This window comes from Cupressus sempervirens, chromosome 10 (assembly GCF_028749045.1).
Source record: "Cupressus sempervirens isolate cs-2001-9-10 chromosome 10, ASM2874904v1, whole genome shotgun sequence".
In the NCBI taxonomy this organism is placed as follows: domain Eukaryota; kingdom Viridiplantae; phylum Streptophyta; class Pinopsida; order Cupressales; family Cupressaceae; genus Cupressus; species Cupressus sempervirens.
The window spans coordinates 796,994,952-797,010,881 of NC_143127.1; the positions used below are offsets into that span (position 1 = coordinate 796,994,952).

The 15,930-nt window shown below is 37.3% G+C and overlaps 1 protein-coding gene across 5 annotated transcripts in view; it reads left to right on the top strand.

Annotated features, from left to right (window-relative positions):
- LOC149536317 (Protein kinase superfamily protein) overlaps nt 1-14,973 on the top strand; it is a 252,316-nt gene extending 237,343 nt beyond the window's left edge. For 4 of the 5 annotated variants that reach the window (XM_089803147.1, XM_089803149.1, XM_089803148.1 and 1 more), the window contains one exon: nt 14,272-14,973. The gene's annotated coding sequence lies outside the window, so the exon portion shown is untranslated. The remainder of the gene's footprint in view (nt 1-14,271) is intronic. The other variant, XM_089803150.1, reaches the window with a different exon arrangement.
- Nucleotides 14,974-15,930: the final 957 nt, after the last annotated feature.

Here is a 15,930-nt window from a genome sequence, read left to right on the forward strand (position 1 = left end):
GAATATCTTGAATGCCACTACCTTCTGTACTAAATCCTAGTTATCTCCTACCAATATGTTCCTTGGTTCGGCCTCATCTACCAAATTCATTGTTTGTAATGTAGCTTCGTTGTATTTAATGGGCTCCCCCTGACTTAATGTATGGGTGGGTGTTACATCCAGCAGTGCGTCTCCCTCCTTTATCTCAGTGAATTCTCTTGGAAATTCATCAGTGCTGTGTCCTTCCTCATTCGTCAGTACGTTGCAACTCTGAAACAGTTCATAGTCCTCCATCTGCCAATGGTAGAGACCGTTCACTGAATCCAAATCGTCGTCTTCCAACCGCAAAACTCCCTCCTGATCTGGTTCCATGCACTGTCTTTCTTCATCCTCTTCTTCAAAATCTGATGACAGAGCTTCTTCCCCGACCATTTGGGTGTGTAAATCAATGATGTATTTCCACCCTTTGCTTTCAAGTGATAGAGTGTTTTTCTTCCAATTGTGTTTAACTTTGGCTTGAATGAGTCAGCCCCAGCCCAAGATGGCATCGTACCCTCTCCTCTTCAGTGGGATCATGACAAAGTCAAGCAAGAATGGTTGTGTTCCAATCATCACCGGTTGTGCTGTAAGGACTCCCAACAGTTTGATCCCGTGCTGGTCCGCTGTTAATAATTGGAATGTAGGTGGCCACAGCGTCAGCTATCCCTTTTCCAGGTGTCTTCCGGTAACACATTGACACCGAACCCTCCGTCCACAATCGTGTTTGTCAAAACAATCCCGAGAATGCCCATTTTGACAATTGCCGGATGCCGTCCGGATGAAAGGGCTAGCAGCATCGGATCTTCTGCACTTGCGCCACCTTCTTTCTCCCTTGTTCTGTTGGCAACTTAGCAATTGGAGCAATGTTCGTGAGTGCCGTACGAAGTTGAGGCATAGTGAGCAACAGATCATTTATTTTGATAGGTACCTCGATTTGTAATATTTGTCATACTATGTTTTGTTCTGCGCAATTCTGTGCAGAGGTACTTGTAGTGTCCTTCAGGTGTGTTTTCTCTACCTACGTTGCCTTCTGAATCTCTGCCCGTGCTTCCTCCAATTTCTTTTTTTCTTCCTGTCAGGTCGGGGTACATTTTCACTTGCTTTCGTGTGATGGCCAGAACCTCCTCTTCGTCTATCCCAATGGTGATCAAATTTACTCCCAACTTTGGGCACTTGGCATCTTCATGATCGTCGAGTCCGCACCATCTGTATAATAATTTCGGTGTGTTTGCCATTGTACAGTCACAGGCAAAGTGGCCCCACAAATTACATGCTCGGCATTGAACTATGGGCCGGCTGTTCGCATCATACTGAATTCGACTCCTGCAACCATTATTTTTGTTGTCGTTGTTGTTTTGACTTCGCCGATTATTTTTGTAGCCTCCTGACGTGGCACCCTCCGGACTGGTGTTCTCACTCCCTCCTGATGCGGAAACCTCCTATGTCAGGAACACTTGCTGAGGATCACTTGTTTTTATATTGAAAGGGCATTCCTTTGTGGAATGTCCCATGATTTGGCAAATCTCGCAAAATTGGTCCTTCGGGCAAGATCCCTTTGGGCAAGATCCCTTCGTATGGCCTTCTTTCTTGCACTCGGTGCACCATAGCTCATTTCCTTTGGTCTCCTTCTCCATGTTCTTGAATTCTTTCTGAATCATATCCCTTTGGAGGGCACGGACCTTCTTGCTGTCCTTTTCGTCCTCACTGCTCTCTTCTTCTGAAGATGCGTCGTTATCTGAATCAGACGAGCTACTCTTCTTCTTTTTTGTCTTCTGCTCACTTTCCAGGTTCATGGCTCGATTGTACACTTCAGTGTATGACGATGGCAGCACGATCTTCATCTTTTTTCGCAACTTTGGGTCGCAACTTTGGGTGTAGGCCTTCAATGAACCATCTTTTCTGCAACCCATCAGCTGACTTATTCTCCATTTTATTGATCAAGCCCTTCAACTTCCTGGTGTAGACTCGGACTTTTTCATTTTTTCCTTGTTTTGTGTTATATATCTCGGCTACAATCTAATTGTCATCACGGAGTAGTTGAAATTCGACAGTAAACTCCTTCTTAAGGTTGTCCCAAGTGGTTAATTTATGGGGATCTGCATCGGTGAACCAATCAATTGTGACACCCCGTAGGGTGGCCGAAAACTGCCGGACCCATTCATTTGTATCTGTTATGCCATTTGCCCTCCAAATCGTTTCACATGTTTTACAATGTCGGATGGGATCGGCTGCTCCATCACCATCAAATTTAGGCAACTTATCCTTAGGTCCTGCCATTATTACTAGATGAGTAGGGACACTGACATTCTATATTCCGGCACCAACGCTTTGTATCCCGACGCCAACGCTTTGTACTCCGGCACCAACGCTTTGTATCCCAACACCAATGCTTTGTATCCTGATACCAACACTTTGTACTTTGGCACCAACGCCAATGTTCTGCACTCCGGCACCTATGACAATTGTGCCTTTTGGTGAAGAAGGTTCTCCGTTAAGCAAATTTGTCTATTTTGGAAGTCTATCGTGGACGAAGAGTTCACTCCATGCTCGTGCTCCCTCGACACTCCGAGCCATGCGAGTCGATTCCCTTCCGTTTGGATTCTCTTCCCTCATCAAATACAGGCTCAAAAACTCTTCCCTTGCTTTTTCCACCAATTCCACCCTCTGTTGAGTCTCCAACAATTCTTCAGCGCTTTGGTGTCCGTCGGCAATCTTCTGAAACCTCCTGCGTTCGGCTTGTTGTGCCAAGATTAAATTTTCTTGCGCAGTACATATTCCATCTTTTTCCTTTATTTTATTTTGAGCTTTGTTAAGTTAATTTGGAATTAATCTTCATTCCTCCCTCCTTCCAGATTCATGGGCAACGGCGCCAAATGTTTACCGTATGGGGTAAAAAAATTAACGCATACAGACAATGAACAAGAACAGCAATACTCCTTATATTATTCGCATATGCCAAAGATATTACAATATGCTTCTGATAATATGATTACAATGATTACTCGGAGGGTGTATATATACATCGCGAGGAACCTTCTCAAAGGAATCTGTCGGCCACATACAACATGTCGCTACATAACAAGAACCTTCCCGAAGGAGCATATACCGATGGGATACATCCTAACGCACACCCTGTGGGCTATACAATATTTACCGACGACACTTGATAGAAGTGTAGTTATAGATTCACCTTGCCCATTTCTTGCTCCATGAGTAAGTGGATTCTTTCTTGAAGATAAGAAGAAAAGATATTAGTAAAACCCATTTTACAAAATCTTTCGACTTCTTGCTTACCTTGAGTTGATCCAAGGAATGGTGAGAAGGGGGAACCTTCCCTTTAAGGTAGTAGAGACTCTGTCTCCCACGCTGTGGCTAGTCATTCTATTTTGCGACTGAATTTTTACTCAAAACCTTCACTTGCAAAATATCCATCTAACAGACCACATTCCCTTCAATTGCCTTTTGTGTGTTTCATTTTTCGATGTTGATCGATGCCATTTGTTCGATTAGAGCTTGCATGGACTTTATTAACCGATTCCTATCCCAATATCAATTATCTCAAGTCAAACAATTTTGTGTCAATCATATCATGTGCAAGGCAATCTCCTTGCATTGAGGGTTAGGATTATCGCATATACAATGTTTAAGGTCATCTTCAAAATTGTAGCATTGAAAGGAGAACCCTTCGACACGATTTAAGATCATATGCAAGTTATCACCTTGACTATCTGGGTCTACTTCGTAAGCATACTTTTGCATCATAATTTATTTTCCAAATAAGAAGCCCAATGGTTTATGTTTTTCCTAAGTGCCTAAGGTCATCTCTTTCATTAATTACGATCTGACCTACTACTCCTTGCATGATCATTTGCTTTACTCTTGTATGGATGTGAAATATCAAATAACCGTTCTTTCCCGATCATGGTGTATTGAAATGTCAACGACCTAACTATAATGATTTATTGTCCATTTGTTATTTCATATTTCTATACTCATCTCCCGTGAATCCTTTTCTGTCTAGTCTTTGTTCTGCTGCATCTTTTAAATTGTTTTAATAAGTACAAATTGGATGATTGCCCATCAATATCAAATAAAATTAAGGAAGATCTAATTTCTTTCAAATGAATTCTCTTCTATATCATTTCTATTCTTTCTCACATTTGTAGCTTGGCTCTGATACTATGTTGATTTTTCGGGATCGTTGCAAATGTAATAGCATTGCTATTTTGGTATGTGTTTTTCAAATGCAACGATCTCTTTCATTTATATGGAGAATAAACGAAGAAGAAACATGTCCCTTCATGGGACATGTCTATCTATTATAAATAACATAATGACAATTATAATTATAATTATTAGTTATAAATATAAATATATATATCTTAAAGAATATATATATATATATATATATATATATATATATATATATATATATATCTTAAAGAATATATATATATATATATATATATATATATATTTTTTTTTTTTTTCTAATTGTTTTTCTGTCTGACTAAAGCTATCAAAAAATCAACAACATATACATTCAAAACCAAAAAAATTGCAAAAACAATCAAAAAATTTCAGTGTAATTCTATGGTGAGCCAACAGGGCTGATTACAATGGTATCAGAGCTTGCATGATAAGTGTTTGACAAAATGTCAAACCACTAGAATTTTAGTTAGAACTGGTTTGGTTCTTTACAATGGTATCAAAACTTATCTTAGTGGTATCAAAGCTTGCATGAAAAGTGTTTGACATATGTCAAACCACTAGAATTGAAGGCAGAACTGGTTGAGGTTCTTTACACATAATAAATTGACTTCAAGGCTGAATTCTTTCATGCAATTTATGTCTTACACAAATTCTCATTACCTGCAATGAGCTCAAGGCACTTATTTATAAGCTCTCTAATAAAAGATTCTAAGGAAAATAACCAAGTTATTTATTGGAATCTGAATGCAGATGTGTGTAGGAGAATCCAGTACATGGATATGTGAAACCTTTTTCGGGGGTTTTGAATGCATTTGAATACATGTGTGTGTGTGTGTATATATATATATATATATATACAAAACAATGCTAGAAATATACAAAATTAATCACTATTAATAATTAATTTATAAGAAGTGGTTTTGTTTGGTATTGTCGACTTGATATAAAGAGAGATTATTATATCAGATTGTTTTATGGTTAAAGCTTATTTAATATCATTTGAGACTAGCGTTTACTAGGTTCTTTGGAAAATGAATATGAGATGGCTGAGCTCGATGCATAAAAATATTAATGAGGAGATTGTTTATTATTAGCATTGGACTAATATTGAAGAACCATTGAGAAAGGCTAAACATTAATGCCGTGAGTATTTATTCATCGCATCTTGATACAAATACAAAGAATTCAAGCCTGGGGGATTAAATACTGTCATGGATGGGAAAAAAGTATCTACGGACTGCATAGTTGCACTGAATTTAACCACTCTCATAATTAGTGGAAGGATTACTCTTGATTGCAAGTTGTTATGTGTGATGTAAACCAATGATTAGGGCTATTCATGTAAGCAGTTTTTATCAGATTTTGGCTACAAGTGTTATCATATTTTTGAGTTTTTATCACCTTTTGGCAGGCTTGGTGTAATGTCCCCGTCATAAAATAAATGTATTTAATTAAACCTGGTTAATGGGTCGATTGATTTAATGTATCTCGGACCCATTTTTAATTTATTGTTTCTATAGGTAGTTTGGCCGTCGGCTATCTTTGTACACCCTCAAAAGGTTTTTCCCAACAAGTATTTAAGCACGGCTTGTAGGTAGTAGCTAGATATGCATTTTGGATTATTTTCTATGTACTGTGAATTCTTGTTGGAGTTCTCTGTTGTTCGCCATTTCGGAAGTGAAAGACCACCTCTATTTGGTTTGTCCGGTTTCGGTGGGATTCAACCCTCACACTATTCCATCGCCTGTAACACTTTGCTTGGATCTGGCAAATCGGAGCACCATCTATCTGTGAATATTAATTGAATATACCTATGTTCAATTCTCATTATTTGGATTTCATCTTGTTGATGGTTGTATTGTAGTAACACTGTACAACCCATCTTGTACGCCCCCCACCGTACGGCCCATCCTATACAGCCCCCACCGTATGGACCATCCTACACGACCCATCCTGTATAGCCCATCCCATATGACCCATCATGTACAGCCTGCACAACTTACCATACGGCCTGCATACATATATCGTATAACCCTTCATATCTCTACTGTATGGCTTCATTACTATTGCTCCGTACTTGGTTGCTTTACCTTCATCGTACGACCATCTTGGCCTACCGTACAGCCCTCCAGCACCACAGCATTTGGTTTCCCCTACCGTACATCTAACCTCATCAATTCCGTACGGTCTTTCCTAATTGCTTCCTGTAGCCATCGTACAATAGTTCCATTGCTATCAGACACAAGCGTATGATCATTCCTAGCGAATAACTGATAGTTCCATGTAGGGTTGTGACAGAAGAGAATCAAAATCTTATAGTGGTATCAGAGCTTTTGATTCTGCCAGCCTGTGGAAGTGAATGCAAGTTTATACTCGAAGGAGAAGGCGAAATAACCTCATTGCTAGAATGGTAGATCATCAGGATCTTACAATAGAACTCATGAATCTTTTAAGAGAGCTCATCATAAACCAAATACCAATCAACAAAACCCAAAGGCTGATGCAAGAAACACTACAAAAATTATCCAAGAGAAAGACGATAGGAGAACAAAATGGGCATAGCGACGACTCGGTTTCAGGAAGGGCAAACTTTCAACCCTCTCACTCTTGACCCTTGATACTCACCTTCCTTCCAAGGAAAGAAGCACCATGCAAAGAAAGAGAACCCACTTTTCAAGAAATGCAAGAAAACCTTCGTGAAGATTTGCAAAACGCAAATATGGAAGGTGATATATCTTATAGAGACTATGCTGATCTAAGAATGAGGTATTCTGGCAGGGGAAATTGCGGTTATTTTAATGATGATCTCAAGAGAAAGATCGGAATGGTAAAACTTATCACCATTTGATGGATTTGGAGCCATTACCACACAGTCATGGGTTTTGAAGGCAGATACCTATTTCCAACTCAATCTAATGCTCGAAGAGAAAGCAATCAAGTTCACAGCACTTCATCTCGAAGGAGTGGTGCATGAGTGGTGGCATCATGGTTTGGTCACTCTTACAACCAAGTAACCTCTTATGTCAAGTTCACTAAGAGACTTATTGACCGTTTCGATGGGAAGGATCCTAAGATAAACTTCAAAGATCTAGCTTAGCTAAAACAAACAGGCATGGTAGACAACTACATCACTGAATTCCAAAGGTTGTCAGTATTAGTCACAGACATCTCTGAAAGACGTCGAATTGCGATATTCATGGATGGGTTGAGAGAACCTTTGAGAGGTTGGATTGAAGGGTTCAACCCGTGTGCATTCAATGAAGCTATTAAGAAGGTGCATGACATGGCCACATCTTCTTCCAAAACTCATGCAGCTACACCAACACCAACTCCTCAAGAAGACAAAGACATGGAGCTAATTCAGAAAAAACCTCAGTTTGATGAAGATTCTCGGCAAGAGCTTTGAAGAAAAAAACTCTATTTCACGTGCAAAGAACCATGGGGACCTGGTCATCGCTGCCTTGGGAAGGGAAAGATTCATTATATTGAGGTGATGCTTGATGATAACGAAGGACAAATACCTGCAACGACTAATGAAGAAATTACCCAGCAGGAGAGAATAAATGCCCTGATACAAAAAGGGGGTTCCATTGCTACCCTCACTACAGCGACTGGAAGTGGTATCTTCAGGGTTCATGGCACACTTCATAGAAAACGAGTCCCAATCATGATTGATAGTGGTGCCACACTCAATTTCATCAATTCAACTTTGGTCACTATTAAAGGCATGTGCGCAGTTGAGCATGGAGGATTCGAGGTTAAGGTTGTAGGAGGAACCTTGTTACCTTGCACTCATGTGATCCCATGGCTACAAATTTCCATGGGAAGCTATACCGTCACAAATGATTTCTTTGTCATAGATTTGGTTGATACTGATATCATATTGGGCATCCAGTGGCTAGAAACTCTTGACTAGTACACCCAAAGTTTCAAAGGGATGGACTTTTCATTCGAGGCGGATGGCAAGAAGGTGTTGCTAAGAGGAATATAAAATAAAGGATCGAGGGAAGTCTTAATCAAGAAGATGGAGGTCATTTTTAAACATGATTTGATCCTAGATGCTGCAAGTAAAAACATGACAATCAACACCTTACCCCATTCTTTGGATAATTGGTGGGCCCATCTATTGGTCAAGTACACCAAGAACACTTTTGCATGTCAGTTGATGGATGGCTATGTACGCTACGAAAGATACAAAATTATTGATAACATCATTTACTTCGGCGAGAAGATCTACTTAGTACTTGACTCGGGACTAAAGAAGCTGATTACAGAAGGTTTCCTATAGCTGGATTTGCATTTGCTTGAGGACAAGCGAATTTTGGGATGGGAGGATTGTAATGTCCCTGTCATAAAATAAATATATTTAATTAAACCTTGTTCATGGGCCGATTAATTTAATATATCTCGGACCCATTTTTAATTTAATTGTTTCCATAAGCAGTTTGGCTGTCGGCTATCTTTGTACACCCTCAGAAGGTTTATCCCAATTGGTATTTAAGCACGGCTTGTAGGTAGTACTTAGATATACATTTTGGATTATTTCTATGTACTGCGAATTCTTGTTGGAGTTCTCTATTGTTCGCCATTTCAGAAGTGAAACACCTTCCCTATTTGGTTTGTCCGGTTTCGATGGGATTCAACCCTCACCCTATTCCGTTGCCTATAACACTTCTCTCGGATCTGGAAAATCAGAGCACCATCTATTTGCGAATATTAATTGAATTTACCTATGTTCAATTCTCATTATTTGGATTTCATCTTGTTCATGGTTGTATTGTAGTAACACTGTACGGCCCATCTTGTACGACCCATCCCGTACAGCCAATCCTACACAACCCATCTTGTAGGGCCCATCCTGCACAGCCCATCCAGTATGACCCATCCTGCACGGCCCATCTCGTATGGCCCATCCTGTACGGCTTGCATAACTTATTGTATGGCCTGCATACATATACCGTACGGCCCTTCATATCTCTGTCGTATGGCTTCATTGCTATATCACACACCATAACACATCGACATCTAGATATTTATGCAGGATGCATGCACCCACCAACTAAGGAAAATAATAATGGAATAATCTGTTAAAGTAGCTTTGAGAAAACCCCAATCTTTATCCTTTGAAAAGAGATAGTAATCACTCTATATTATCTAAGATAGTCTCTTTCATTTACTTTAAATTTGATTTCTGCTCAGAATAGGTCACCCATATGAAAGACAATACATGATTTGATAGTTTTATGCTTTGATGATTAGTCTCTTTAGAAAACTAAAGTTTGTTGATTTTAGCATCAAGGGGGAGCCTTGCAATACCATTGGAAAAGCACTACATCCATTGAGTATTTGGACTGGCTTTTATTTGTCATGTCTTTGCAATGCTTTCACTATTCCCTCTAAGGGCCACTTTGTTTGCAGGAATTCAACTAGAATAGAAATTGAGAATTGGAATTTGGAATTTGTTTTAAATTCTCAGTGTAGTGCGCCAAATCGGAATTAGTATTCGCATTTTGGCCCCAAAATAACAATTTGCAATTCCAATTCCCATTTTGACTTTTTCTTATTTGATAATATTTTCAAGCCTGGCCGCTAGTTTTTCCACTTTTGCCTTATAATAGACGAAATTTGTGGATGGGCTTCCCCTCCTTCCGCTGCGAGGAAAGCGATTGTGCAGTGTTTTTTATTTGTCACTAGCAGAAAAAAAGCTTTTTTTGGACTCTGAACCATGATTGAAAAAAGGAAGATTTCTTAAAATTTATTTATTCCTCAAAATCTTCCATTCCTGCTAAGAATCACATCTAGACTGAAGGCTCCTCTTGTTTAGGCCGATCAAAATTTGCAAGATATATAATGCAGGCACATCCATAGATCATTTCATTCAGGCGGCGGATGGTATCTTTTACATCCACAAATATATAAGTTGAGCAGTTAGCCAGTAAAGTCTGCGACATCTGTCTGTCCCAAAAGGACATTGATTAGATCTCGAGTTTGATTGGTATTGTAGTCAACACTCAAGTTCCGACTGCCCAAGAGGTTGCATCAAAAATTAGAGTGCTTACTGCAAGAGAGAACCCATGAAATTGGTGAACTCTCTATGAACCAATTGACAAAACGTGATCTTGTGAATTGTATAACTGAGTCAATTCTTGTGTTAGGACTTGAAAAAGATACCAATGAGAAAATCATCATCCCACCAACCAAGGTATGTAGTTTCCCCCATTATAGCCATCAGTCCTACGTATACCCTATAAATATAATGGTTCAAATGATTTTGAATAAAGTGGGAGGTTCCTTCGACCAAACAATTTACATGACTATGAAGCACAACTGACTAATTCAATTCCAACTACAATTCCAATTTAATTTTGTCGAACTAAACGAGTCTAGAATCGCAAGTTCCAATTCTCATTCCAATTCCCAATTCACATTCCCATTCTCATTCCTAATTCCTATTCTAGTGGCCAAACGGCCCCTTCATGTTTGTCACTCTAAAAAACTAGCAAAACCATTCAAAAAGAATTTCATGTTAGTCACATTTTCCTTGCTCCACTCCTTGAATCACATTATTTCTAATGGCAACACCACTTGAAATGGTGGCTTTTTACTTTTCTTGGTCACTTTTATATTTTAGCATCATTCACCATGTCATTACCACTTATATCATTATTTTAGATTGGCACAACCTCTTTAAAAGTGCAAATTATCCCTAATGCATTTTCAGGCTTGTTTCTTCAACTTGAATGCCATTTTAAATTGGTTTTTCCGCTATAAGGCGACAACAAGCATGCAACAAGTGCTCTTGTCTTTTCATGGGTGACATTTTAAGTTGTCATTCCCAGGCCACAAGACTTTCCATTGTCTTATGTAATGTTTTCCATCTTTTAGACCCTCAATGGAGTTCTTAGCTTTTCATTCTCCGAAGGCTAAGTGGAGAAATAAGGAGAAATAAATTGAAGTAAAGTCAATAAATAAATAAATTTAAATGTGACTATCTTTAATTAATTTAAGTTTCTAGAAGCACAATTAATTATTGTATTGGAAAGGGGGAAGCTTCTAGAGAGTGCATTTTCTAGAAGTACAACTAATTATTGTATTGGAAAGGGAGAAGCTTCTAGAGAGTGCAATTAAATAATATTTTATTTCCTTCTAGAACGGTGAAGGAAAAGAATAAATAGAGGCGAGAGCTTCATTGTTAGGTATCTAATTATCGTCAATTGCATTTGATATGAACTTGAGAGAAGAAAGTAAGGGTTTCTAATTTCAGTTAGCCATTAGAGAGCATCAATTCTTCAGTGTTACAACCATGCTTAAAGTTAAGGAATAACTGAAGGGTTTGAAGAATATTGAAGGACTATCGAGTGCAGACCTGAAGATTCATCTTTGGCAGCCATTAGTAATTGTTTTTTTTCCTTGCTGCTACAGTATGCGTGAACAGTGTCGTGCTACAGTATTTATGCTTGATTGCGATTGCAACTTTCATCTCCATCCATTGGACATCACTATTATTAGGTTCCTCTTGCAACTATTAGTAGTTAGCATTGTAATCTTAGGCATATAAGCTTGTTGTTGTAAGTGATAACTAAGAATCAGATTTGGCATTGTTGTAGTCATTATTGTAAACCAATTTGTCTTGGCAAATTCATAGAAACATTGTACATGGGAATGAATTCAATAAAGGAGATATATGTTGCATGCAATTTTTTTGACGAAATGTTCATCTAATAGCATATATGATCAGCATTTGTGAACATTTTGAATTTCTTAGCATCATTCAAATTATATCAAACAATTTGAAACACAAAAAAGTCTGAAAATAAAAAGGCAACATACAAGTGTTTGACAATATTCCTTGAGCTAAAATCAGTTAGTTTGGGCAAGGGATATTACATTGGTATGAGAGCTTGCTTTCAAAGTGTTTGATGAAATGTGAAACAACTGATTTACAGAAGAATTTGGTATTTGTTGAAGTTATAACCAGTTGGGGTTATTACAATGGTATCAGAGCTTGCTTGCAAAGTGTTTGACAAAATGTCAAACAATTGAATTTGAGAAGGATTTGGTGTTTCACAAAGTTATAACCGGTTGGAGTTATTACATCTTATGTACTTATGCCACTGTTGGTGCTGTTTCTAGATGGCCATGCCACTTGATGTCACCAATATTTAACTGACTTATTCCTTTTGAAGACTGTCTTTGTGTTTTTGCAACTACTGATGATTTTCTTTGGCTTGAGAAAGGGCTAATTGTCATATGACTTAACTTTCAATACATTGAATATTTTGGATTCATGTTTGCCACCTTTTGACATTGTCATTTACTGTATTTCTTCCTTCAGGTACCAATGCTAATGATTGTAGCTTCGATCGGCTGATTCCAATCGATGAAATCAAATTGTGGAATGGTCTATCAGCCTTAAACATTTGATATCTATCCTTCTCTATTATTATCATGGAGCATTATTGATGAGAATTATTCAGATGATATATATATATATATATTTCTCATATACATTATAATGATGATAATACATTAAACAGATTTCATTTTGATATGGACCATAATGTCAATTATGTGAATCAACTTTATATCAATAAATACTGACAGTAATCGAAAATGCAAGAACACTATGGTGGCACAGTAGATGATGTTATAGACTGTGATGATCACAGTTGATATTGACTGGTTATCATAGCCAATAACATCATCAACTGCCATATTTTATTGTGGTCAATATATATTATAAGAGTAAATCATTGTATTGACTGTCTTGTATTGTCATTATTATTATTATTAAGTTATGAATCTTAACATTATCGATCGGATTCAATGATATATATTAGCAGTAACAAATGAATGGTTAAACTCTTAACAAGAGACATGTCTCACATAGAGACATTTCCCTGGGAACATATCCCAATGGGAGACGTCCCATTATATTATATATATATATATCCTCATTGAAAGAGTAACTTGGAACACGCAGAAATCCAGAAGTGTTATTACAAGTTACAAATAGAGATTCATATCAAGTCTTCTTAAGTAAAAGAAATATATCATCATTGTATTTGAAGTTCATTGTTTTCTCTTAGATTTGCATTATTATTACATAAACAATCTCTTAGAAGAAAGAGGAGTTTGAATATAAATTTAACCTAAGTAATATAATTCTAACCTGGGTACATTATAGTTCCATTACATACATCAAGGAAACAAGTTAGAAAATTTAAGATTTGCTCTATTCCTAATGTGATCATAATTTAACAACCAACCCCTGGCATTCCATTCTTCCTATCTTTGAGTTCCCAAACCATTGAAAACTTGATCTCTTTCTTTTGGTATTGCTCATCTATGAGCAATCTATAAACATTGTTAGCTGAGAAAAATAGATTGGCACTTGATCACTTGGTAAATTGGTATTGTTCGTCTATGGGCAATCTTCAAACATTGTTATCTGACAAAAATAGACCAATAATTGATCACTTGGTAAATTGGTAGGGAGGACAACTTAGCTGATATGGCTAATATGACAAGAATACTATGGTTATTGACAACAATACTCACTACAGGTGAAGTATACAGATACCAATTTTTTTGCTTAAATATTTAGATGTAATTGGATACTTGAGCTTCCCTTTTTATTTGATCTGATTCACTACTAGAATTTTACTCTGTATGTGCGCATTTGTTACATTTTTCTATGTTTTCTCTCTGTTGCCTACAATTTATACCACCTTATCTAGGTTCTGCATAATCTTTTTTTTTTTCGCTTGCAAATAGATGACATCACTCCATCTAAAATGAAAGAAAAATAGACATATTGTTATACTTTGGTGGCTCAAACAGGTTGCATGTTCAAGTATTTTCTGCATTTTAATGATTTCAAAAGCTTCCTTCTCATACCTCCTTCCCCAATGGCCCTCAGTAACTACAGAAATATAAATATAGAGACAACATAGTTTGAGTTATTAGATTTGTACTAATGCTTAGAACTAGTTTGTATGTTTTGCATGTTGAAATAAATAATGCATGCACTCTGTTCAGGTAATATATCAATTGATGATACTAAATAGCGTATCGCTTGAGGGACCTAGCTTCAACTATATGCACTAGACAGTTTCTCCTTGTGACAGTGCCAAGGGAACACAGCAGAGGGGACAAGTGAGGATTGCGGCGTCTTGAAAGACTTTTTGAATTCGAACTACATTGGTCAGATGATATTTAAGAAAATAAAACCTTGCCACATAATAGCATATTGCATAAACAGACGCTGGGGTTGACGGTATAAGTGTAAATAACTGCTGTGACTAGCTAGTTCCTTAAATAAATGGGCATGGTAAACTGTAGGCCTAACTAGTTAATCATATGTATGATAATCTTGTATGATAGCATAGCTACATTCCATTATCAAAGTGATTTTTGTTTATTTTTCCTTCCCAGTTTACTTGGTTATATACTAAATTGCTCTCTGCTGCACTATTTTGCAATTTTATGTAAAGTATTTTTTCCAAGGTTACATCGAGACTTTATAGGCTCAGTTTCATCTCAAACAATGTCCTGGGCCAGCCTTCTTTACCTCAAGAAACCCTGTAGACCAAGACAGCTGAGGATGTCAACTTTGGGAACATTCCACTTTCAATTGTTGGTTTGGCCCAATGGATTCAATGTATATTTTTATTTTCAAGTGTACTTCAATTATACGATAAATTGTTTTAAATACAAGTTTATTTCTATTTTGAAGATTAATATTCTAGGCAGAAACAGAACAAAATTGGAATCTGTATTGGCATGAGTGAGAAACCTTTGCTTTTCCCTTTTCAGGTTTGTTATGATCTTTTTTAAGATTTGGAAACAAAGATTTTTATTTTAAATTTCCAAGGAATCACTTGGAATTTGAAAAGTTATTGTTGTCTAGTAATTTTTAACTTTCCCGTTGTCTGATAATTTTTATTTCAATCATTCACTGTAATGTGGTGGACTTGAGTATGCTGTAGTATTCAGTATTTAAATTATTATTAGATAATTATTGAAAAATTGGTTTGTATACTGAAAGCTATATTTAACCTATTCAGATTTCATGAAATAAATATGATCATATTGCGTATGATTACTAGACATGACCTGGTTCGGCAGATACGATATGATGAATACAGTTGCATTCGGTCTAGGAAGACGCCACCACTATCGTTAACTGCAAACTGATTTGTCCGAGCACAACATACCAGTTTCACTCACGGGCTTGGTAGGTTTAACATACTTCTAACACAATATAGCCGTACTAGTTATGGGACTGAGTACCACTTAGCATGAACAAAGAGATCTCTGTTGTAAGCAATAACATATGCTAGAGGCACCCAAGAGGAAATAGAAAAAGAAGAAGTCACTTGTGCATGCTCAGTTATGAATAAAGATTGAGGTGGAGAGAGATATGACATAAAGCCGGATGCCTGAAAGGATCATGACAAAATAGGTGGCTGCCCAACAATTAAATAAATACATTAAGATGAAGGTAGAGATTGAATTTTTTTTTAAAAGGTGGCAACATCCCCAAACAAGGTGGCAACATCCCCAAACCCATGTCTTAGTATATTAATGTCGCTCTTATATAATCATGCTTGCCTGAGTAGCTTATTTTCAGTTTTAAAGTGTTTTAGTTTAACTGGATAGCTCATGGTCATCCTTGTACTTTCTTGCTTGTCTTGC